At 44.7% G+C, this 25,343-nt stretch overlaps 1 pseudogene; it reads left to right on the top strand.

Annotated features, from left to right (window-relative positions):
- Positions 1-434: 434 nt before the first annotated feature.
- Positions 435-16,676, top strand: LOC119314572 (annotated as a pseudogene).
- Positions 16,677-25,343: the final 8,667 nt, after the last annotated feature.

Genomic DNA, 25,343 nt, shown 5'->3' with positions numbered 1-25,343 from the left:
CTCCGAATGGGAATCGTTGTATGGTAAAGTCGCCAATAGGGTTAGTCCGTGGCGGGGACGTTTTATGTCTTCTGCGGCTAGATTGATTCTCACCAACTCTAGTTTGTCCTCCCTCCCTCTGTTTACGATGGGCATGTTCTTGTTGGCAGATGGGGTGCATGGGAAGTTTGATACCCCGCGATCCAAATTCTTTTGGGAGGGAGCGGGGCTTAAAAAGAAATACCATATGTTGAAATGGGCAGCGGTGTGCCGTCCTAAGAAGTATGGTGGGTTAGGGATCACTAATTCCAAACTTATGAATGTGGCCTTGCTTACCAAATGGTGGTGGAAATTAGCTTCTAATGAAGGCGGTCTATGGGCGGACCTCCTTCGGGCAAAATACTTCCTGGACGGGAATGTGTTCACTGCCAAGGCATCGGGCTCGCTGTTTTGGAATGGGCTCCAGGCGGTTAGGCCGGCCTTCTCGCTAGGGGCGAGATTCGAGGTGAATAGCGGCAGGTCTACCAGGTTCTGGTTGGATCGTTGGTTGGGTGACAGGCCGCTTTGGCAGGAGTTCCCGCTGTTATACCAGGTGGCGGCGGACCCGCTAATTTTGGTGGGAGACGCTTTACGCTCGACGCCACCTGCAATTCACTTTCTGAGACAGCTGAACGCGGCGGAAATAGCAAGTTGGGACTTGCTTCAGGCACAAGTGGGACACACTACTTTGAATACGGATGAGGATGTGGTCTCTTGGGACCTGGCGGCGTCTCGTAAATTCTCGGTGAAGTCCCTGTACAATAGGTTGACGGAGGGTCCCGCTGTAGATATTGCTAGGAACCTTTGGAAGGCTAGGGTGCCGCTAAAGATTAAGATTTTCCTTTGGCAATTGTTCCGGAATAGGTTACCGACGGCTGATAACGTAGCTAAACGCAACGGGCCCTCGGACGGGACGTGTGTAGTATGTGAGTCGCTGAAGGATGCGAACCATGCCATGTTCCAATGCGCACTGGCTCGTTTTGCCTGGAGCGCGGTGCGCCAGGTATTCCAACAGAATTGAAATCCTAGATCGGGAACTGAGCTGTTAACTATATTGCACGTGCAGAGGGGTGCCAAAGCCAGGATTGTGTGGACTTGCGTGGGTGCATTGCTTTGGTCCCTTTGGACAGTGCGTAACAAGATGACTATGGAACATAAGTTTCCGGCTAATCTGACTGACGTTATTTTCAAATGCCATTTATTTTTACAGAGCTGGGCGCCGCTGGGGAAACAATGTGATGTCGACCTTATGAGAAGCATAATGGAACAGATAGCTACAAGTATCCCAAGACTGCGGCAAGCGAATTGAAGCGTCTTCTGTTTCCTTTTGGGGTCTAGCTTTTGAGTTAGAGTGGGTCGGGTCCTACCTTAAGAACTTTGTAATGTGTTGTGCGTGGCTGATGTGGCCTTTTGAGTCTGCTGTGTGATGTGTGCTGTGCAACCCTTGGATGCTGCCTTTGTGGCTTTATTAATTTAAAGCCGGACGCGACTAACGTCTACGTTCCAAAAAAAAGAGGCCAAGAAAAAGTTTGTTGCCAATTTTGGCATAATGTGAGATAAAGATGCTTTTCCTCCCTCCTTAGTGTGCGTCAGAGAGAATAAAAAACTCCAGCTATACGAGTACCAAACAAGACAAAACTACACCATGCGCGGGTCTGGATGCTCGAAGCTCCGCCGCCTGGTTTAGTAGCACTTCCCTATGGAGTAGTGGAGATCGGGTGACAATGGAAAATCATGGTATACGCATGCTCAGGGCTGCATGAGATAGGTTTTTTTGCTAATTTTGGCACAACATAGCATAAAGATACTTTTTGTCCCTCCTTAGCCGTGCGTCCAAGAAAATAAAAAAGCCCAGTCACCTTTTCTGATTAATTAGGTAGAAAAAACCATGCTCTCTGGTTCTGATTAGCCCATGCTCTCCGGTTCCAATTACTTATCTTAGATTTTTCTATATACGTCCGTCAGCCGTGCACCGGAAGCACCTCAAGATCTGCATGGAGCATCACACGGCCGGCTCGGACTGAAACTGAAGTGGCAAAAGGGCGGCCACGTACGATCGAGGCGTGATAAGTGAAGCACTCTTGATCCCATCTCCAAAAACAAAGCTGAAGGCGCGATCAACCACAATACCTTTGTTGTTATATTTTTGTTGTTGTTGCTCTAGCTTTGTGCTTTTGCACAACAACTGGTCCTTATCATCTTATGTGTCTTGTCACGTTTGTGATCCATGGCGTACAGCAGCAACATTCCACGAACAAACAATCTACCTTTGGTTTCATCGGGCGAATGGTACAAACTACAAAGCCTTTTTCTTGCGTGAACACAACCGTGGCATTCACCCGCGACATATTCTGGTACGCCAAAGCACCCGTGGCGTCCTGATCCAATGGTGAGGGCGATTATATAAATCGATCGAGCCCCTGGACGATCCGTTCTTCTCAAGCTCCTTCCCCGGCCGGACACTACTGTCAACTGTGGTGACTTCTCTCTCGATCCTGCTTGCCAACAACCATGGCAGCCGCCGGGCACCTCATGCTCATGTCTGTAAAAGTATGAAGCGTTCCTACTCCCACGAGGGGAGCCGCGTGCGTATATATATTGATAGGGCCGAAGGACTTGCCTTGGCGTACAAGAATGAGTACAAAAGTTTGAATACAATAGGAGATATATGAAGAGGTTGAGATTACAACGATAAGATGATTTGTTTTAACATCCTTCCTTAATCTCAACTATCCTAAATTAAGATTGCTCTTAAACTCATCAAATGATCGTGTTGGTAGTGCCTTGGTGAAACCATCCGCCACTTGATCCTTGGAGAGAATAAACCGTATCTTAAGTTTCTTTGCGGCAACCCTCTCTCGCACAAAGTGAAAATCAATTTCTATGTGCTTTGTCCTTGCATGGAACACTGGGTTTGCAGACAAGTATGTTGCACCCAAATTATCGCACCATAAGCATGAGATACGATTATTTTTGACTCCCAACTCTTCAAGAAGTGATTCAACCCAAATAACTTCAGCAGTTGCATTAGCCAAGGATTTATACTCAGCCTCTGTGCTTGAACGCGACACGGTGGCTTGTTTTCTGGCACTCCAAGAAATAAGATTGGAACCAAAGAATATTGCAAAACCTCCAGTTGATCTTCTGTCATCACTACATCCTGCCCAGTCAGCATCAGAGAATGCGCTCACAAGAGTGGAATTAGAACTTTTGAAATGAAGTCCTATTCCCATAGTATGCTTTACATATCTTACAATCCTCTTGACGGCTGTCCAATGTGCAGAAGTAGGTGCATGTAGATATTGACAAACCTTGTTGACAGCAAATGAGATATCTGGACGTGTGAGAGTTAAATATTGCAATGCTCCCACGGTACTCCTATACCTTGTACTTTCTTCCTCTTGAAGTGGCTCTCCTTCATATGCTGAAAGTTTTTCTGAAGAAGACAAGGGTGTAGGTACTGGCTTACAATTTTTCATTCCCATACGAGACAGAAGTTCAGTGATGTATTTTTCCTGTTTTAACATAATGCCATCTTGAGTTTTCTTGACTTCAATACCTAGGAAGAAGTGCAAATCACCTAGGTCCTTTAAGGCAAACTCTAGTCATGCAGAAGAGCATTAGTGGCATTTTGTGAAGAACTTGCAACTATGATATCATCAACATATATAAGCAAGAAAATAACCACTCCTGCCTTGTTATAAATAAACAAGGATGTATCAGCCTTTGAAGCAATGAAGCCAAGAGATTTCAGTTGTAAGCTCAGTCTGGAATACCATGCTCTAGGTGCTTGTTTCAAGCCATAGAGTGCTTTATCAAGCTTGCAAACAAAATGTGGAAATTTCTTACTTTCATACCCAGGTGGCTGTCTCATGAACACTTCCTCTTCCAGAACACCATGCAAAAACGCGTTCTGTACATCTAGCTGTCTTAGGCTCCATCCTCTGGAAACAACAATAGCTAGCACAAGTCTGATAGTTGCAGCTTTCACAATGGGACTAAAGATGTCCTCATAATCAATGCCATAACGTTGCTTGAAGCCCTTTGCAACCAAACGTCCCTTATACCTGCCAATGGAGCCATCTGCCTTCTTTTTGATTCTGTATACCCATTTACAATCAATTATATTTTTACCTTTCTGGTTTGGTACAAGATGCCAAGTTTTGTTTCTCATTAGTGCAGAATATTCCTCATCCATTGCCTTCTTCCACTTGGGATTATCAAGTGCACTACTCACAGTTGTTGGCTCTCCTGAAATACACAACATGACATATGGTATAGTTCCATCTGTTCTTATCTTTGGATTTCGTATACCTTTTTGTAGTCTAGCCTTGACTCTTGGAGAAGCCATAGATTGGACCGCAGGTGCACTTGCCACAGCCGATCCGGGAGAATCAGGCGCTGACGCGGAAGAATCTGGCGCAGTCAGCACAGGAGATCCTGTGGCCACCGGTGTGGCCGCCGCTCCTGCAGGCACACGGGAAGTAACCGCGCGGCGCGACACAGCGGATCCGCAGCCCGACCGCGGCTGCATGCTCACGCGGGGCGAGGAAGATGCGGTCCCGCTGCTGTCCCCACCTGTCGACGATGCGGCACCACGGGATTGGCTGGACCGGGAGCCGAAGCCGCTGCTGGTGGGAGCGCGATCCAAGGGGGATTCGATCGCGCGATCCAAGGACTGCGCGCGTGCAGGCGTACCAGGCGCTGCCGGATCGTCCTCGTTGTCCGTGTCCGGCTCGTCTCCTTCTTCAGCATGAAACATAAGATCATTTTGAGCTAGATTTTCGAGATTTTGATCATTTTGAGCTCTGTTTTCTCCAGGGACCTGCACAAGCATAAGAGTAGGAGCAGTACCAGTAGGAATATCATCACATTGGTTAGTACAATCATCGCCCCCACGATCAAAAGTCTGAAGATGCGTAGGAAGAAGAAGAATTTCTTTGCGAAGGAGGGCACCGGCATTGAGATGAAGTGATGCAAAAGGGAACACAGACTCATCAAAAACAACATCTCTAGATATGTAGACCCTACGAGTAGGAACATCAAGACATTTAACCCCTTTATGCATAGGGCTATAGCCTAAGAAGACACATCTTTTAGAGCGGAAAGCAAGTTTTCGTGTGTTGTAGGGTCTGAGATTGGGCCCACATGCGCACCCAAAAACACATAGTGATATGTAGTTGGGTGTAACACCAAGGAGACGTGTAATAGGTGTGTCAAGTTTGATAACTTTGCTTGGAAGCAAATTGATGAGGTATGTGGCAGTTAAAAAGGCTTCATCCCAGAACTTAAGTGGCATGGATGCATTTGCTAGCAGTGCTAGTCCCATATCAACAATGTGATGATGTTTTCTCTCAGCAGAGCCATTCTGTTGGTGAGCATGAGGACAGGAGACATGATGTGAGATGCCAAGCTTTTGAAAAAAAGAGTTCAACTTCTCATACTCACCACCCCAGTCGGTTTGCATAGCAATGATTTTGGAGTTCAGTTTACGTTCAACAAGGTTTTGAAAATTGAGAAAGACTTGGAATACATCGGATCTTTTTTTCAACAAATAAATCCAAGTAAATTTACTATAATCATCAATGAAGCTTACATTGTAGGAAAATCTCCCAACTGAAGTAGGGGTTGGTCCCCATACATCTGAGAAGATGAGTTGTAATGGAGAAGTAGATACACTAATAGAAATAGGGTAAGGCAATTGATGACTTTTAGCTTGTTGACACGGATCACAAACTGACTCAACACTAATACTAGGCTCATAAGAGAGTTTATTTTTGCTAAGAATATATTTAACTATGACTGAAGATGGATGACCCAAACGACTGTGCCACCTTGATGAAGAAGGCTTGGTGACAATATTTGCTTGTTTATCTACCATGAAGATGATGATGATATGAGTGGGTAGAGACCTCCCACGCACCGTCCTCTAAGAATTATTCTCCTTGTTGCCAAGTCCTTAACCAAGAAAAAATAAGGATATAATTCTATGAGAACATTGTTATCAAGAGTGAAACGATGAACGGAAATAAGATTTTTGGAAGTTTATGGAACATGCAAGACATCTTTCAAGTGCAAATTTTTCATGGGGTTTTTAACGATTGAACTACCAATATGTGTAATATTCATACCAGAACCGCTTGCCGTGCGAATTTGGTCACCTCCGTTGTACTTCTCCCGCATGGTTAACTTGTCAAGTTCACCCGTGATATGATTTGTTGCTGCACTGTCGGCATACCAATTCGTGTCAACTCCATAGGAGACCGCATGCGCCTCCTTTTCTTCTTGATCATTCTCTTCGTAGCGCCACTAGCAGACGCATGCACCCCCTGGATGATGCTTGAGACATATCTGACACTCTGGGAAGTCATGCTGCTCACGCACCTGCTGTTGTTGCTGCTGCCGAGGGCGTCCTCTGAAGCCGCCGCTGCCATTGGAGGAGAAGGCTAGCGATCAACACGGTCACCGCGGTCACCACTACGGCCACACCCCCTTCCTCCTCGCCCGCGATAGGATCTGTTGCGGGACGAGCCACGGCCTCTGTAGACTGCATTAGCGGATGTATGAAACCCGCCTGAAGACGAGTCGCCTAACATCTCCATCCTTTGATCAAAGGCAGAGATCTGAGCAAAGAGATCATCGACGGTGATGCTGTTCTTGACAGCGCCGATCGCCGCCACCATGGAGTCGTAGTCGCGGTCCAATCCTGCAAGTATGTAGTCCACCATCTCCGGATCAGAGACGGGGCGGCCAGCAGCAGCTAGTTCATCCCCGTGGCTCTTCATCTTCGCCATGTATGCTGAACTAGACATAGTGCCTTTCTTGGTGTTGGTGATCGCAATCCTTAGGTTGGTGATCCAAGACTGTGATTGTGAGGCGAAGAGGTTGTTGATTGTTGTCCAGAGCTCGAAGGTGGAGTCCCTCCGACGACCTGCGCAAGGATCTCAAGAGACATGGAGTTGAGTAGATATGACAGATCTGTTGATCTTTGGCGATCCAAGTTCCATACAGAGGATTCGGCTCTTGGGCCGTGGTTTTGTCCGCCTTTGTGACCTCCACCGTCTTGGGCGGAGCGGCGTCGGAGTTGTCCAGAAGCCCAGTAACCTGAGCTCCTCGCAGGGCTGGGAGAACTTGCGTCTTCCAGAGGATGAAATTCCCTCTCGCAAGCTTTTCTGATGGAGGTGAACCAAGGTTCAGGGCGACACCGGCTGAGGAGGCCATGACGGCGATCGCGGGTATGATCTAGGGTTTTGTTTCTGGTTTGTGGCTAAATGTATGAAAGAGGGGCTCTGATGACCATGTAAAAGTATGAAGCGTTCCTACTCCCACGAGGGGAGCCGTGTGCGTATATATATTGATAGGGCCGAAGGACTTGCCTTGGCGTACAAGGATGAGTACAAGAGTTTGAATACAATAGGAGATAAAGGAAGATGTTGAGATTACAACGATAAGATGATTTGTTCTAACACTGTCCTGCGTGCTCCTCCACGCCCTCCTCGCCGGTCCCGCGGAGGGCCTGGTCCGCGTGGCGCTGACAAAGCGGCCGGTGGACGAGGACGGCCCCGTCGTTGCCGGAGAGGACGCCCAGCGCCTCCTCGCGTGGCGGCACGGCCTCGTCTACAACGCCGACGCCGCGCTCACAAAAGGTGCAAAGGGCCATGTCGTGGCGCTGAAGAACCACCTTAACGCGCAGTACTACGGCGAGGTCGGCGTCGGGACGCCGCCGCAGAACTTCACCGTCATCTTCGACACGGGCAGCGCCGACTTCTGGGTGCCCTCCTCCAAGTGCTTCCTCTCGGTGCGTAGTGTTGTTGGCTTGCTCCGATTTGGGATGGGTCTTACACATTTTGGTTATACTTACGATAGTGATTTGGAGAGTGCGTTTTTTTGTGAATCCTTGCTGCAGATTGGATGCTATCTGCACGCGAGCTACAAGGCCAGCAAGTCCGCCACGTACAAGCAGAACGGTTTGTGTCTCGCGCCTTCCTCTTTTATACAGTGAAATAATTATTACATCCTCTTCCTAAATGTAAGACGTTTTTGCAGTATATATGGGAAGCATAATGTATAAATCAAGCATATTCTTGATATCATTAAGAGATAAGGATAACATGATGCTATCCTAACACGTTGCCATGCATGTATTTCCTTCAGTTGGGCATTAGGTAGACGTCTTTTATAGTATTATTAAAGCTCGAGCCAAATCCAAAAAAAAAAGCTGGAGCCACCAGACCCTAACTCTATTTTCATGAATCTAATTTTCATTTCCCCTTTTGGCAGGAAAAAGGGTCGCACTTCGTTACGGAACCGGTGCAATTTCTGGCTATCTTAGCCAGGACAATGTGCAAGTTGGTGGTGTAGTTGTAAAAAATCAGGTTTATGCCAAGAAGTGCACACTTCTTTATGTTCTCTAACCCTCTATCATGTGCATCCCATTTCAGAGTATACTAATTTTCTTATGGTACTCTGCTAGGATTTCATCGAAGCTACCAGGGAACCAAGTATTACTTTCATGTTTAGGAAGTTCGATGGCATTCTCGGTCTTGGATTTAAAGAAATCGCCAGGGGCGGTGTTGAACCTGTCTGGTGAGCAAAGCTATTTGTATGAATATCCCAGTTATAGCTTTGTTTGGTAATATATGGTATCAACATTGGATATTAATTAATACTAGCACAAACGCCCGTGCGTTGCATCGGGTGAAAAAAAACCCACACTTCCCTAACCCAATTGCTCAAGACCCCCTTTCATTCCACGACACAACGCAAGCATGATGGGATGAATAAACTCTTTGAAATCGGCTGCCGTGAAAATGGATAGGAACCTTCCATGTGGATAGGGCACTTTGATCAATACTCTCACCCGCGACCGGAGGATATAGTACTCTTTACATACATTAGGCATTTTTAAGTTAATGCAACCAATTTACAAGCCCCGTAAATCAAGTCCTTCTGTTTCTTCCATCAAGCCTTGAGTGCAATAATATGAGCGCATGCAAACTTCATCGTCTATCGGTATTATACAATAAGCATAGCATAACCCGTGGTTGCAACAATATGAGCATATGCAACTCTCTTTTCATTTATCACCAACGAGATAAAAGCCTGGCACACACAATGATCTGGTCTTCAAATATTAAAAATAAGTTATATTTTTGAAATTAAATGATTGAATGTTACATTCTAGTGAATGAAGCAGGATTGACTATGGCCAATGAAAGAAATTAAGCTGGAATCATGCTCATAAAAATTGTATAAAATAATATATGCAGATCGTCCTCTTCCCTACGAGAAAAAACACTCACATGAGATTTTTGAAGCTCTGTTCTCAGTACACGGGATGCAGTAAACACCAGAAAAAATAGCACAGATCAGACGTGAAAATATAATCACTTTATAAATGATACCAAAGGAATCAAAATTATTATAATCTGATAATAATTTGAAGTTTGGAAATTATTCTACTCTAACAATTGTAGCATGCATGTACTTTCTTTGAATATATGCAATGTAATTTTGTTCAAATAATGTGCAGGCAGGAAATACAGTGCTTCCAAAAATCTATACTATGATCAGTAACGTGCGTGCAATTCTTGATAGGAAGGATAGGTAAAATCACATGATCAACATAGAAGACAGTTCAGGCGCCCGCTGGAAACCTGTTGTTTTAGTGCTTTAACAATGGTGCGGCGTCCTAATTGCGAACAGCAGCAGGTCCGCACCGGATGAGGCAGCTCCAGCGTCCTCACGTGCCGCCGCAGGAGACAAGCGGCTGCTCGGATCCACAGACGACAGATGTGGTGGCGACTGCCTTGTACAGTACAACGGAGCCAGCGCCGGCATGCATCGGTGCCTTGGGTCATCACGCAGTGCCTCCGTCGATCCATCTGCGAGGAAGCCCATCCAGCCGCTTAGGTAGCTAACCCACGTTGTGCTTCAATCAATCAGTTGAAAGTTCGAAACCAATCCAGCTGCCTCGTCACTCATCACGCAGGCCTCAATCGATCCGACGTCCGCAAGGAAGTCATCGAGCTGCTTAGCTTGCTAGCTAGCGCAATAATTCAATTGATCTGTCGTCTGCAAGGAAGTCGCCTTCGGCCGCCAAGCTGCTGCTCTGCTGCCTTCGCCAGCGGCTGGACCTTGACCGTCCACTGCTGTCACGCCTCACCGCTGCCTGCTGCAACGCCAACTCTGCCTCATGCGTGCCCTAGCCGTCGCCTCCAGGATCGAATCAATCTGCAATTGTCTCTCTTGCACAAACTCGTTGACATCCACCGCTGCCTGCGTCGCTCACGTATGCGCTTCGTGAGTCTTTCTCGTTGCTCCACGAGTTGACTTTCGAGCCCGATTATACTGCTATGCAAATAGGGCACTATGAAGGATGACGGCAACCAATACGGCATCAAGATGTGAGATGTGAGATTGCAGATGCAACTGGATCATGAATTGGGCGAGGAATCCGTGGTGGTTGTTCTCGTCCAGCACGGCGGCTCTCCCATTCGCTCGGCCATGGCGTCGGCAGCTCCCAACGCTTAGAGATGCGGCGGATCCTGCAGATCTCTTGTCTGGATTCAGCGAACGAGGAGCAGGGGTGGGGGCGCGGCGGCGGCGGTGGAACCCTGCTTCTTGTGCGGGACAGCAATTTTAACGACGGCCGAGTCTAGGCTGCGTACGAAACGTTTTATCTTTTCCACTTACGGTCGGATTACAGTGGACCGCGGGTTGATTGCTATAAAACTTAGGGGCTTCTTTGCAAAAACTCCACGACGGTGAACCCGAAGACCCAATCCGTGCTTTATTTTTATTAGGGAGAGACTAGTACAAATGCCCGTGCGTTGCAACGGGCTAAAAATTCATAAAACATGCTCTGTGTGACAGTAGCGCCATTTCTTAGATCCAGTTCTGATAAACATCGATATAAATTTATAATGTTATCTCTTTCCGGAGTATGACGCATGGACGTAAATAAGCCATCCTAACATCTTTCATCAATGAAAGAATAGTGGTGCATGGGATATTCTAGTAATCAGTTCTATTATTTATTTCTCAAAAAACACAATTATTTCTTCATCCTTCTAATTCCATTCCGTTCCCTCTCCTGGGTTGATTTCCCAGGCCGTCGCCGGCGGCTGCCGATTGTCCTTATCTGATTTTCCATATTTGGTTTGGGCCACACACGCGTGGATGTTGGCTGCCCGATTGTGCACTTATCTGATTTTTCCTTCGAACGTACTCGCTCTTTCCTCTCTTGCGGATTAATTCCTTCATTCTTTTCCCCTCAGAGGCTAGTTGATTTCTGATGCGGCAAAGTCACTCACGTATATAAATGGATTGAATTGGTTGAAAAGGAGCGAGGTGGGACTATTTATGAGTTCTAAAGTTTTTTTCGATGTGCCCTCGTCTTCGCTTCTTCGACTTTCAAGCATGTTCGTCAGCATTGTAATGTTGTCGCTCATGTTTTAGTCAAGTTTTGTAAAAACTCTAGTCTATTTTTTTTTCCTGTCTGCGTGTATCCGGGACACTTTGTATGTCCAGTCGAGCGATGGACGAGACTCGACCCACCACCATTTAGTCTCCTTGTCGAGAGGTCATGAATGCCATTGGGGCACTACTGAACTAGTCACATGGGCATTGTAATTATATGGATGATGGGTACAAAGGTAACAAAAAGTACACCATCAAAATTGTTACTTTTTTACGTTAATGAGTTGGGTTAATGAGATTGAAAAGATGCACCCCGGCCGCATCAGATCAGGACGTGTGATAGGCAACTATGGCCCCGTTGGGCTATAAAAACTGAATGTATGTGTCGTAGCCGATGAAATAGCTGGAGGCACAATAAAATTGTAGACCGAACACTCATGTAATTAGTTGTTTTTAAGCTAGCAAATCTAAATCTCTCTTTCTATTATTTCTCCTAACTTATTAATTCTCATGTAATTAGTGTCTTTTTCCCTCCTTCTCTTTCTCCTTTATTCTATATTTGTCGTGCAACGACTCCTTCATTTCTTTTATATGCAAATTAGCATATATAATGTCCTTTCACTTTCCTTCTTTTCTCATTCCCTCTTAATTCTCACGCGTGTTTCCTTTCTCAGGAGAAACTCCTTCCTTCTTTTATATGCAATTAGCATATATATTTCCTTTCTCATTCTTCTTAATTCGAGAAACCCCTTCCTTCTCGTGCAATTAGCCGCACCGACTCCTTTTCTTCTTTTATTTTTCTCATGCCCCTCTATTTTCGTGTATCGTGCAGCCACAACGCCAACCCACATCTCATCCTTCGTTAGTTAATCCTCGAGGCTCCTTGTTGATTGTCATACAACTCATAGTCCTATATAAATCGGTGGAATTAAAATGAAAAAGGCGAGGTGGGACTAATTAGCTGGCAACAAATAGGCCTGTTTGGTTGGCTGCGTCCATGGAGTGGGCCAGCTCGGCCCATGTGTTGGTGAGATTAAACTAAATTTCAGTTAATTAACGTGACAAGCAAGCTAGCTGAATTTGCTAGGGGTGCTAGGCTATCTCCAAGCGACCTTGGTTCAAATCCTGTCAGACGCAGTTTTCTGCATTTTTTTCTTTTTCTGTTCCAAGAAAAAGACCTGAAAGCGTAAATTCACAGCAAGAAAGCGTATTCTGACGGTGAACCCGGAGACCCAATCCGTGCTTTATTATTAGGGAGAGATTTCATTACTTATATGCTTGCCGTATGCATGGTGTGTTATTAAGATCTAGATATTGCACTATGGGTTCTCCTAATTTGTTTGATGCCATATTGCAAAAATGTAAAATATCATGGAATTGGCACCCTCAAATGTGAAGCATATGACCATATCCATTATCACTGACATCACAAGAATATTTATAGGTACAACATGGTTAACCAACATGTGGTTGGTAGCCCTGTTTTCTCGTTCTGGTTCAACCGGCATGCTGGCGAAGGGCAGGGGGGAGAAATTGTGTTTGGAGGAATTGATCCTAAGCATCACAAGGAAGAACATAGTATCTTTCAGTTAGTTGAGTAGTTTTAACATTCAAGAAGTGGAAACTAATTGTTGAGGAGAAGTTTTGACTCACTTGTTGCTTTTTGTTTTGCGTGTCACTTGTTGCAGTTTGATATGGGTGATGTCTTGATTGGAGGAAAGTCCACAGGTACCAACTTGCCGAAAAAATAACAATGCATACTATTGTGATTACTATACTTTTATACAAATAAAAAGTGTTTACAACCATTTTACTTATACTCTCTATGTATTAGGATTATGTACATCTCGCTGTGCAGCTATAGCAGATTCGGGAACTTCGTTGCTTGTAGGTCCCACTGTATGTGTTGGAGCTCTGTTTATCTTTATATACATAAGCAAGGAAAAAGGCTCTACATCATTTGGTCATTGATTGCTATATAAAATTGAATAATCAACATTTCTAGTAAACCAATTTTGACGATCCTTGCCCCAAAATTTTGGCATAAGTTCTACTTTTTGCCATAGAAAATGTGTATTGCTACAAGTAAAGATGCATCCTATGATAGATTTAGTTTATAGCTTTTTTATTAAACTTTTGATGACTACACTTGAAGGGTAAGCACTAAAGCAAATTGAAGCATAATGCATATAAACTCCCGAATAAATTTGGAAAATAATAACTTTTACAAAGTAAATATGCACCAATAGGTACATTACATAATGTGAATGTTAGTGAAATAGAGCCCGATAGACCACTTGAATCATAACACATGCAATATAATTATCAATGCCTCATAGTTTCTACTAGGGAGGGTGCATATTCTATTTTTAGTTTAATATTTGTGTGTCTTATAAAACCAAATCAACAATGAAATATGCAGGCAATTATTACTCAGATAAATGAAAAGATTGGTGCACCTGGGATTTTCAGCCAAGAGTGCAAGGAAGTTGCTTCTCAGTACGGGCAACGGATCTTAGATCTATTGCTAAATGAGGTTTGCATATTTCCAAAGGCTTCTTTCTTATTTGATTAGTCATATATTGGGATTATAAAATTATTTTGTGTGGGTCTATGATGCAGATCGACCCAACAAAAATATGTCCTTCTGTTGGTCTATGCACTCATAGTGGAACTCAAGGTGTAAGGTAAGAGTTGTGAACTCGTGAACAACAACAAAGCCTTTAACCTCTCCTACTGTTTACAGGTTCAAAAAAACAAGTTGGGGTAGGCTAGAGTACCGTGCACAACAAGGCAAATCTTAAAATCAACCTAAAAAATGATGTAATTGATACATCAAGGAGATGTAACGGAAAATTATGTTATAATATTAAAAGTGTACTTGTGGAAGTAAGAGAGCAATTCATGAGTAATTATAGAGTGCAAGATTTCAAGTTATTTTCTCATCCATTCGACCAATCTTCTTAGATGGTTCGTATTGATTCATTAAAAACAAGTTTCGCCTTCTATATTGGTATAGAGATTCAATGTTTACACGTAAAATTATTTTTAAATTAGTGGTCACTTCATTGTGAATGATACCATTGGTAGTACAAGGCTATGCAATTTCCAAAAAAGGCAAATTTAATATCAGACGCTTAAATTTTTGTCAAATATATCTTCTATAACCAAGGACGTGTGATTTTACATTAAGACCAGAAACAACAATGTCAAACACGATGACTACAAGGACTTTTTGTGTTAAAAAATATATTTTTGAATGAGTTTTGAAATTATATCCAACTCCTGTGCCACAATTTCCAAATTTTGCAACCTACCAAATTCCATCCAAAATTCCACCAAAAATATTTTGTTATCTAGCACAGAATAAATATAATATCTTGTTGGTAGAAATGTTGGCGTTCATGAAGTTAGTTTTATGCCATTTTACCTTTCACATTGGTTTACTTATGTCTTGATGGTTGACATTGTTTCCTCCTACAACGTAATGGCAGCTTTGGTATTCGGACTGTGGTAGATGATGAAACCGGGAGATCGAATGATGCCATGTGCCATGTTTGTGAGATGGCTGTTATGTGGGAAAAGAACCAACTTGCACAGGATCAAACACGGGATCTCTCATTGGTATAAGAGATAGAAAACATACCAAATTAATGTACTACCATAACACATTTGAGTTGTACAAACTTTGCTAAATTATCTTACCTTGTAGCTATGTGGCTATATCCCTAGCCCTATGGGAGAATCATCAGTGGACTGCAAAAGACTTGCATCCATGCCTGACGTCGCCTTCTCCATCGGCAAAAAGTTTGCACTCACACCAGAGCAAGTATTGATTTTCTCTATGATTACTACCTTCGTGTTTTTGGTTTGAATTTGATTCAGAATAGCTACCAAGTCCACCACTTTATTAAGTGCCATTATATTAAAGATTTTAGATGTTCTTTTTTCCCACTACCTTTTTGATACTTTACTCCTAGGTCCATAATGTTGGTTTTCTCCTTAATTTTCTTAGGCCACCTATGTACTCTAGAAATTTCATTAGGTATTTGTAGTATTGTATGCTTCGTGCCCCCCCCCCTCTTTCTATAAATGTATATTTGGTCAAAGGAATGGTACGACACAAGGTTTAGTACTGTACACATAGTTAAAACTTTGGTTATTTAGTGCAACCGGAGGCGGTACAACTGGAACGACACAAACTATAGAGATCATAGTGGAACTAAATGATGGCAAAGTATGCATATTAGATTCCTTGCTTCTGGGAATAATTATAAGTGCTTGAAGAAAATCGATCTCATGCATTCAGATTTATATATTTCTTGCACTCTCCTTCTATTATAGTAAACTAATATGGCTCCACACTATTTACATTGTTTAGTACATCCTGAAGATTGGCGAGGGAGATGCTACTAAGTGCATCAGTGGATTCGTAGCTATGGACATTCCTCCTCCCCGTGGTCCTATCTGGTAAAATTATGCATGTCTTATGTTCTCATAGCTTTTTCCTATATATATATAAGATCGATGTTAATCCTTTTCAAGTGTAGAACTTAAGTTTCATCATACAATTGTGTTAGTTTTGTTGGATAATGGAACCTTTCATTACTACATCATTTATTAGAAAGTCGCCAAACAATGATCTCACTCGAAAGTGGGAAAGAAGCCAACAATACTAGCCAACATAAGTAGAGTGTACTATGACATCCAAGATTACTCTCAATACTAGGAAGCCTAACATTGACACTCCATCCAAATCGAGCCATAAACTTGTTGGTAATACACTCGATGTTCTTAGTGACAAGCTCCATCAGCCCAGCGTTGCACCTTCTGTAGCAACACCCATGACCACAACTAACTGCTACGCGTGTACCAAGAATTATTCCGATAAAATGACATTCTCATCCACCTAAACATGATGTAGCTCATCTAGGGAAATCTGATTATCAACATGATGTCGTGGGACTCGTGGAACTTGCGCCTCTCAACTCTGACAAACATTCAAACTTTTAGGAATTTATGAGACTTATTTGATTATATCTAGTCTTTTGTTTTGTTACAAACATTCCAAATACTGGGACTCGTGGAACTTGTGCCTCTCAACTCTAACAACCAGAACTTTTTATGGCAGGATCTTGGGTGATATATTCATGGGAGCCTATCACACTATCTTTGACTATGGTAAAATGAAGGTTGGCTTCGCGAAGGCGGCATAGATAACCGGATGAGCTGCAGAGGATCCGGCTTTTCAGGCCAATTTCATGCTCATAGATGCTTCATAAGGCATGTGTGGTCTGAGATTAATAAGTGTGTATATTTTGATTTGGCCAAGATATAGTAATGATTCCATATAGACATGGTTACTATTAATTGTCCCAACAAGGTGTGCATGCCTCCGGTATTACTACTCTTACTAAGGTGGATTGTAAACTAAAAACTGAGGCAACATGAACTTGCATCACAAATAAAACTCAAATGCGAGACCACCCCTATGCACTTGGGTCGGCGCCCCTGGTTGTCGTTAGGCCGACGCTACCCTACTGCTCAGGTTGCCGCCCCATCTTGCCTACGCCGCCAGGCACCCTGGAGCCAGTCATTGTTGCCCTACATCTCGATCTTCCGCCACCGAGTGGGTGGATGTAGAGAGAGGGGGAGGGAAGGACCTACCTAGGTTGTCGCATGTCATTGGCTTAGTTCCGGTCACGGCCGCCCGCATGTTGATCTCCCACTACTGTTGCCACATGTCGGCGAAAGAAAAATGAGATGGGTAGGTAACAAGCCAGAAGAACACACTGTGTGAGGCTATCATGCAGAACCGAGAGTGGCTACTCTCATCCGACACTCTTTGGCGTACGGGCACAACCACTATTTTGGGGAATATTCTATGAATATTGGATTTCCCTATCTCTTTCCATTCCTAACCTAACACGTGGTAACCACCCAAAAACTAGGACTTCAAGATAAATCTGATGTCAGATTTTTAGGGCTAAAAATTTGATGCCCTTAGGTAGGACGGATCCCGATCGAACGCATGTCAATTAATCATTGCATCATGGCAAGTTTTATGTTGATTTTTAATGCTACATGACAATTTTCACTGTAGAACATGGCAAATCATGTACACAAAGCATGGTAATTTATCTGTTTTCGTATGTCAAATCTGATCGTCCGAATTTTAGTGGCTATACCTGTCCTGAGGACAACCCATGAACCAAATGCACCCTAGTTCACGGGCCCTTTCCCTGTAGGTGAGCGTACATGAACAGGCCACACTGGGATACTCTCGCCGTTTATTTTCTGCGGGGAAGAAAAAAAGCATTCGACAAAAAATGTGTTGGAATGGAGATGAAAGGTATCGATCCCATTGCCTCTATACATGCATTGAAAAGCGCTCTTTCTTAGCTTCTGGTTGGAAGTTATAATAGCTGCTAAAAATCATCTCACGGCGCGGTTTGTGAGCGGCACACGTGGTAGACAATCCAAATTTGATGGGGAAAAAAGACTCCACTTTCTTCAATATGAAAATGGGTTGTGTCCTGTGTGGCCCATGTAACTAAAATAATTACTGAAATATAGTGCCGATCGATTCTAGTCAAGGATGGAATCTTTTCAGCCAAAAAAATCAAAAGAAAAATATTTTCAGCTCTTTTTTGAACCAATCAGACTATATTCCTTAAATAATAGCCAAATCATTTACAATGAGTGAGAAATAAAATCAGGGATAAAAGATTCCCAGCAAATAGAAGATTTATCACTAAAGGATTTTTGCGCTAATGTGTGTGCCATCTCATTCGCCTCGCGGAAGCAATGTGAGTGATCAACGCTAGCAAAATCCAGAGCTAGTTGCTTACACTCTGCCACCATAACTGCATCAAGTCCAGCATGAGCATCCGGTTTTTGTACTGATTCAACCACAAAGCAGTTGTCTGATTCAATTAGGACCTTATTGCATCTGATCTTCCCAACTAAGTATAGGCCATTACGGATTGCCGCTGTCTCCGCTGAGTCAACAGTGCTAACCCGAGGGATGTACCAAGTTGCAGCAACGATAAACTTCCCTGGACTGCCGTGGGCGATCGTGCCTGTTGCTCCTGACAAAGTTTCAGCTTGGAAGGCCGTGTCGACATTGATTTTAGTCACGTCTCTGAGCGGACGCTTCCATGTGATCATGGCTTCTATCCGGCTGCTTGTTCGTGTATGCTCTAATGAAATTTGTAGCTAAAACTCTGATCGATGTAGCAGCTCTGTCCGCAGTTTGGATCGCTTCGCCCTTCACGTGTTGGCGGTGCTGCCACCACAAGTACCAAGAAGCCACCATAATAAATTCTGCAGTGGGTAGACCCTCCCTGGCCATTTTTTTTTGAAACGCGGTCCCTTAGTACCCGATTCATTAAATAAGCTCAAAGAGAATTTCCCGGTTAATAAATAGAAAACCGGGCGAAAACCATCACAACTGGCCCGCAGAAACAAGGCACACAGGGCGACCTAGCAACCCACACAAGAACGCACACACGCCGCCGAGGGGAAGCATCGAGGCTTGCGCCGGCCGATGCCAAACAGTCAACCACACGCGCCGGCAACCAGGCAGCTCCGACTCTGTCGATGAGCATTGCAAGAGAAAAGCGTTGGGCTTGCACCGAGCTAGCGCCAGAGCGCGACTCCTCGAACACGCCGGAAGAGACCGACTACCAAGAACCATCAGCAAACCTGACTCCGCCCGAAGCCGCCATCGTTGCCACAAACAGGAAGCCACGCAACATCCACATTGCCAGACTGGCACTTGCCGACCACAATGCCGCGAGCGTCCAGCCCATGAAGCACGCAACCGGGATCCGAAGCTCTTCAAGGCGACGCCCAAAAGAGGGAAGCGACGATGTCGACGCCGTCTCCCGACCCAACCGGGCCTTAGGCTTTCACCCGAAGAGCAAGATCCGAGGGTGTAAGAGGATGCCGGACTCCACAACGACACCTCCAAGGAGGTTAGACGACGTCCACAGACGCCGACGCTGCTGGCCGGCAAGACCAGCCAAGCTTTCGCCCTTTTGGAATAGGATCGATCTTCTACCTAGCTAGCTCCTGCATGCATGCTTGAGGCAAGCGTGAAACCTGAGCATTAAGCAAGGGGCCCGCCGACTCGTAACGTGGAGCCCTTTTGGAATGATTGCACTATGAAATAGAAATAATGTACTGTCTCTGGAATGCAATGTTCCTTCCAGCTGGAATCTGCTTGCTGTTCTCGCCATATCATGACGCGCTCCATTTGGAGATAGACAGATAGATAACGGAGGAATTTATCCTTGATTATTAATCCAACGATAGCATGCAGTTGGAGTACCTCCATAAAGCACTGGAAGCAATGCATGCAGCATGGATTCCCTATCTGCTACGGACCGAGACATGGTTTCGCACCGCATGCAACAATACCACCCATCCGTTTCTCTTATTATTCCCCTTGAACCATTATTATCTTTATGTTCAGCCATACATTTATCATCCATTTGGCCATCATAACCTGGGTGTTCAATACTAGCAAAGCAACATGTCGTTCTCATAGCAAATCCCTTTTAGGCAGTGTGCAAACGAAAGTATTGTGCTGAGCCATTTAGCAACCAGTTAATCCTCCCGCGCACTCGTAATAAAGAGAAACAAAAACAAGGACGAGAGATTAGCAAAGAGGAGGCGGTCAAACTTTTGCTCCATGACACATACAGACGGATGGCACACAACTGGGTTTGGGTATACAGATGGAGAGAGCGAACTATCGAGGAGGAGGGTTGTTGGAGAGGGAGAGAACTATCGGATGAGAAGAAGATGAATTTCAAGGATGAGGTATTTAAATAGGCGGGCAGTTAACCTAGTGCATTGCATGATGGACATCTGCCACGAGGGAGAGGCTTATCGATTTATAATATAACACAAAAAACATTTATGGAGAGTAAAACACACCATTACTATAGTCTAGAAACACAAAATCTTTTTTGTTGTTCTGTGTGTGGGGAGGTGGGGGTGGGGGGGCAGGTGCCCCCCTCCCACTAAGTTTGGTCAATGCACATATTTTTTATGGAAGATTATCACTTATGCAGACATATCCGTCTAAGTTTTGGTGTGTCGACTAGTGCAATGCAGATATATTCGTCTGAGTTTTGGTGTGTTGACTAGTACAATAAGACTCTCCCATGCACCACTCTCACGTCTCACAATTCAATTTTGTTCTCAGTCCATCGGATACGATATTGATTACAATAACTTTTATAGGTATACACATACATGATCGCACTAATTAAACACCCTTCCATATCTCCCACATAACCAAAGTGAGAACTGTCGCCTGATCCCTCTTCTGCTTGAATGTTGCTCCCTTGTCTATGCACCAGTCTTCAATTTTGCTGTCAGCCATCGGCATCCACTCCAACTTGCCCAGAGCTTGCAGGACCGCCGTCCAGATCTCCTTTGCGAACATGCAGTGTAGAATGAGGTGGTTGATTGACTTTTCCTCTTGATCACATAGTGGACAGCTATCTTGATGGTCAAGACCTCGCCTAGCTAGTCGGCCAAAGGTCCAACACCGGTTTCATGCTACGAGCCAGACGAAGAAACGACATTGCAGAGGTGCCTTGGCTTTCCATGTGAATTCCGCCATTGGCGCGCCCTCCCGTCCCCAGAACGATGCCTCGTACGCAGGTTTATATTAGTAACCAGTTAATTCTCTAGCGCCCTACCGACATGTAACGTCGCCTATGCAGTGGCGGAGTTTGCTAAAAGAATCTCTTTTTTTTTGAATTGTTTGGATTGCTTACCACATGTTTCATGTGGTAGAGTTTGCTAAAAGAATCTAATCCAAGCCCATCTAATGAAATCTTTCTCAACTTGGGGGACCAATGCCCCCCCCCCCCAATCGAAGGCTCTTTCACAACTTGAACGCGACATTTCTAAACTGGTTCTCCCACTGCATACTTTGGTGTTCAAGCAAAATATGAGAGGAAAATAAAACCTCTTGAGTAACCATTATGTATGAATGGACAATTACAACTATGTACTGACCAGGGTGTGCAGGCCTAGCTCTAGGGCATACGCATGAGGCAAATCTCCCATTGATCTTGTAGCTAATATTTACAAGGCAGGAATAGGATCGATCTTCTACCTAGATAGCTCCTGCATGCATGCTTGAGGCAAGCGTGAAACCCGAGCATTTAGCAAGGGGCCAGCCGACACGTAACGCGGAGCCCTTTTGGAAGGATTGCACTATGAAATCGAAACAACGTACTTTCTCTCGAATGCCATGTTCCTTCCGGCTGGAATCTGCTTGCTGCTGTCGCCATATCATGACGCGCTCCATTTGGAGATAGACAGATAGATAACGGAGGAATTTATCCTTGATTACTGATCCAGCGATAGCATGCAGTTGGAGTACCTCCGTAAAGCACTGGCAGCAACACATGCAGCATGAATTCCCTATCTGCTATGGACCGAGACATGGTTTCGCACCGCATGCAACAATACCACCCGTCTGTTTCTCTTATTATTCCCCTTGAACCATTATTATCTTTATGTTCAGCCATACATTTACCATCCATTTGGCCATCATAACCTGGTTGTTCAATACTAGCAAAGCAACATGTCGTTCTCATAGGAAACCCCTTTTAGGCAGCGTGCAAACGAAAGTATTGTGCTGAACCATGGAGCAGGCCGCACCTATGCTCAGCACCACACATCTCAAGGGAACCTTTTACGGGGATCAGTGTCTGCTGCGTATAGCAAATCATGGCGGGAACCATCATCAGCAAATTAGATGGACTAGGTGCACTAATAAACATACAGTAGGCTAACAACATAGGAAATAAATTAATTCCCTTCCCTCGGGTAGCGTGAAAATGAAATGAAAAGGAAGCAGTCAAACTTTTGCTCCATGACATATACAGACGGATGACACACAACTGGGTGTGTGGGTATGCAGATGGAGACAGAGCGAACTATCGAGGAGTGTTGTCGGAGAGGGAGAGAACTATCGGATGAGAAGAAGATGAATTCCAAGGATGAGGTGTTTAAATAGGCAGGCAGTTAACCTAGTGCATTCCATGATGGACATCTGCCACGAGGGAGAGGCTTATCGATTTAGAATATAACACAAAAAATATTTATGGAGAGTAAAACACACCATTACTCTAGTCTAGAAACACAAAATCTTTTTTGTTGTTTTGTGTGTGTGGTTGGGGGTGGGCGGCAGGTGCCCCCCTCCCACTAAGTTCGGTCAATGCTTATATTTTTGATGGAAGATTATCACCTACGCAGACATATCCGTCTAAGTTTCGGTGTGTCGACTAGTGCAATGCAGACATATTCGTCTAAGTTTTGGTGTGTTAACTAGTACAACAAGACTCTCGCATGCACCATTCTCACGTCTCACAATTCAATTTTGTTCTCAGTCCATCGGATACGATATTGATTACAACGACTTTTATAGGTATACACATACATGAGCGCACTAATTAAACACCCTTCCATATCTCCCACATAACAAGGTGAGAACTGTCGCCTGATCCCTCTTCTGATTGGATGTTCCTCCCTTGTCTATGCACCAGTCTTCAATTTTGCTGCCAGCCATCGGCATCCACTCCAACTTGCCCAGAGCTTGCAGGACTACCATCCGGATCTCCTTTGCGAACTTGTAGTGTAGCATGAGGTGGTTGATTGACTCTTCCTCTTGATACATAGTGGACAGCTATCTTGATGGTCAAGACCTCGCCTAGCTAGTCGGCCAGAGGTCCAACACCGGTTTCGTGCTACGAGCCAGATGAAGAAATGACATTGCAGAGGTGCCTTGGCTTTCCATGTGAATTCCGCCATTGGCGCGCCCTCCCGTCCCTAGAATGATGCCTCATACGCAGGTTTCTATTAGTAACCAGTTAATTCTCTAGCACCCTGGCGACATGTAATGTCGCCTATGCAGTGGCGGAGTTTGCTAAAAGAATCTTTTTTTGAATTGTTTGGATTTCTTACCACATGTTTCATGTGGTAGAGTTTGCTAAAAGAATCTAATCCAAGCCCATCTAATGAAATCTTTCTCAACTTGGGGGGCCAATGCCCCCCCCCCAATCGAAGGCTCTTTCACAACTTGAACCCGTCATTTCTAAACTGGCTCTGCCGCTGTATACTCTGGTGTTCAAGCAAAATATGAGAGGAAAATAAAACCTCTTGAGTAACCATTATGTATGAATGGACAATTACAACTATGTACTGACCAGGGTGTGCAGGCCTAGCTCTAGGGCGTGCGCATGAGGCAAATCTCCCATCGATCTTGTAGCTAATATTTACAAGGCAGGAATAGGATCGATCTTCTACCTAGCTAGCTCCTGCATGCATGCTTGAGGCAAGCGTGAAACCTGAGCATTAAGCAAGGGGCCCGCCAACACGTAACGCGGAGCCCTTTTGGAATGATTGCACTGTGAAATAGAAACAACGTACTGTCTCTGGAATGCCATGTTCCTTCCGGCTGGAATCTGCTTGCTGCTCTCGCTGTATCATGACGCGCTCCATTTGGAGATAGACAGATAGATAACGGAGGAATTTATCCTTGATTACTGATCCAGCGATAGCATGCAGTTGGAGTACCTCCGTAAAGCACTGGCAGCAACGCATGGAGCATGGATTCCCTATCTGCTACGGACCGAGACATGGTTTCGCACCGCATGCAACAATACCACCCATCCGTTTCTCTTATTATTCCCCTTGAACCATTATTATCTTTATGTCCAGCCATACATTTACCATCCATTTTGGCCATCATAACCTGGGTGTTCAATACTAGCAAAGAAACATGTCGTTCTCATAGGAAACCCCTTTTAGGCAGTGTGCAAACGAAAGTATTGTGTCGAGCCATGGAGCAGGCCGCACCTATGCTCAGCACCACACATCTCAAGGGAACCTTTTACGGGGATCAGTGTCTGGTGCGTGTAGCAAATCATGGCGGGAACCATCATCAGCAAATTAGATGGACTAGGTGCACTAATAAACATACATTAGGCTAACAACATAGGAAATAAATTAATTCCCTTCCCTCGGGTAGCGCAAAAATGAAATGAAAAGGAAGCAGTCAAACTTTTGCGCCATGACACATACAGACGGATGACACACAACTGGGTGTGTGGGTATGCAGATGGAGACAGAGCGAACTATCAAGGAGGTGGGTTGTCGGAGAGGGAGAGAACTATCGGATGAGAAGAAGATGAATTTCAAGGATGAGGTGTTTAAATAGGGAGGCAGTTAACCTAGTGCATTCCATGATGGACATCTTCCATGAGGGAGAGGCTTATCGATTTAGAATATAACACAAAAAACATTTATGGAGAGGGGGTGGGTGGGGGTGGGGGGCAGGTGTTGGGTTTCGTAGTAATTTCAAAAAAAATCCTACGCACACGCAAGATCATGGTGATGCATAGCAATGAGAGGGGAGAGTGTTGTCTATGTACCCACGCAGACCTACTGTGGAAGCGTTGACACAACGTATAGGAAGTAGTCGTACGTCTTCACGATCCAACCGATCAAGCACCGAAACTACGACACCTCCGAATTCGAGCACACGTTCAGCTCGATGACGATCCCCGGACTCCTATCCAGCAAAGTGTTGGGGAAGAGTTCCGTCAGCACGACGGCGTGGTGACGATCTTGATGCACTACAGCAGCAGGGCTTCGCCTAAACTCCGCTACAGTTTTATCGAGGAATATGGTGGCTGGGGGCACTGGACACGGCTAAGGAATAGATCACATGGATCAACTTGTGTGTTTCTGTGGTGCCTCTACCTCAGTATATAAAGGACCAGAGGGGGGGAGGCTGGCCGGCCAAGCTTGGCGCGCCAGGAGAGTCCTACTCCCTCTGGGAGTAGGATTCCCCCCCCCCCCAATCCTAG

Source organism: Triticum dicoccoides, chromosome 6A (assembly GCF_002162155.2).
Source record: "Triticum dicoccoides isolate Atlit2015 ecotype Zavitan chromosome 6A, WEW_v2.0, whole genome shotgun sequence".
Taxonomy (NCBI): Eukaryota; Viridiplantae; Streptophyta; class Magnoliopsida; order Poales; family Poaceae; genus Triticum; species Triticum dicoccoides.
Note: the sequence above shows the minus strand (reverse complement) of the source record. Positions and strands in the feature narration are given on the sequence as shown.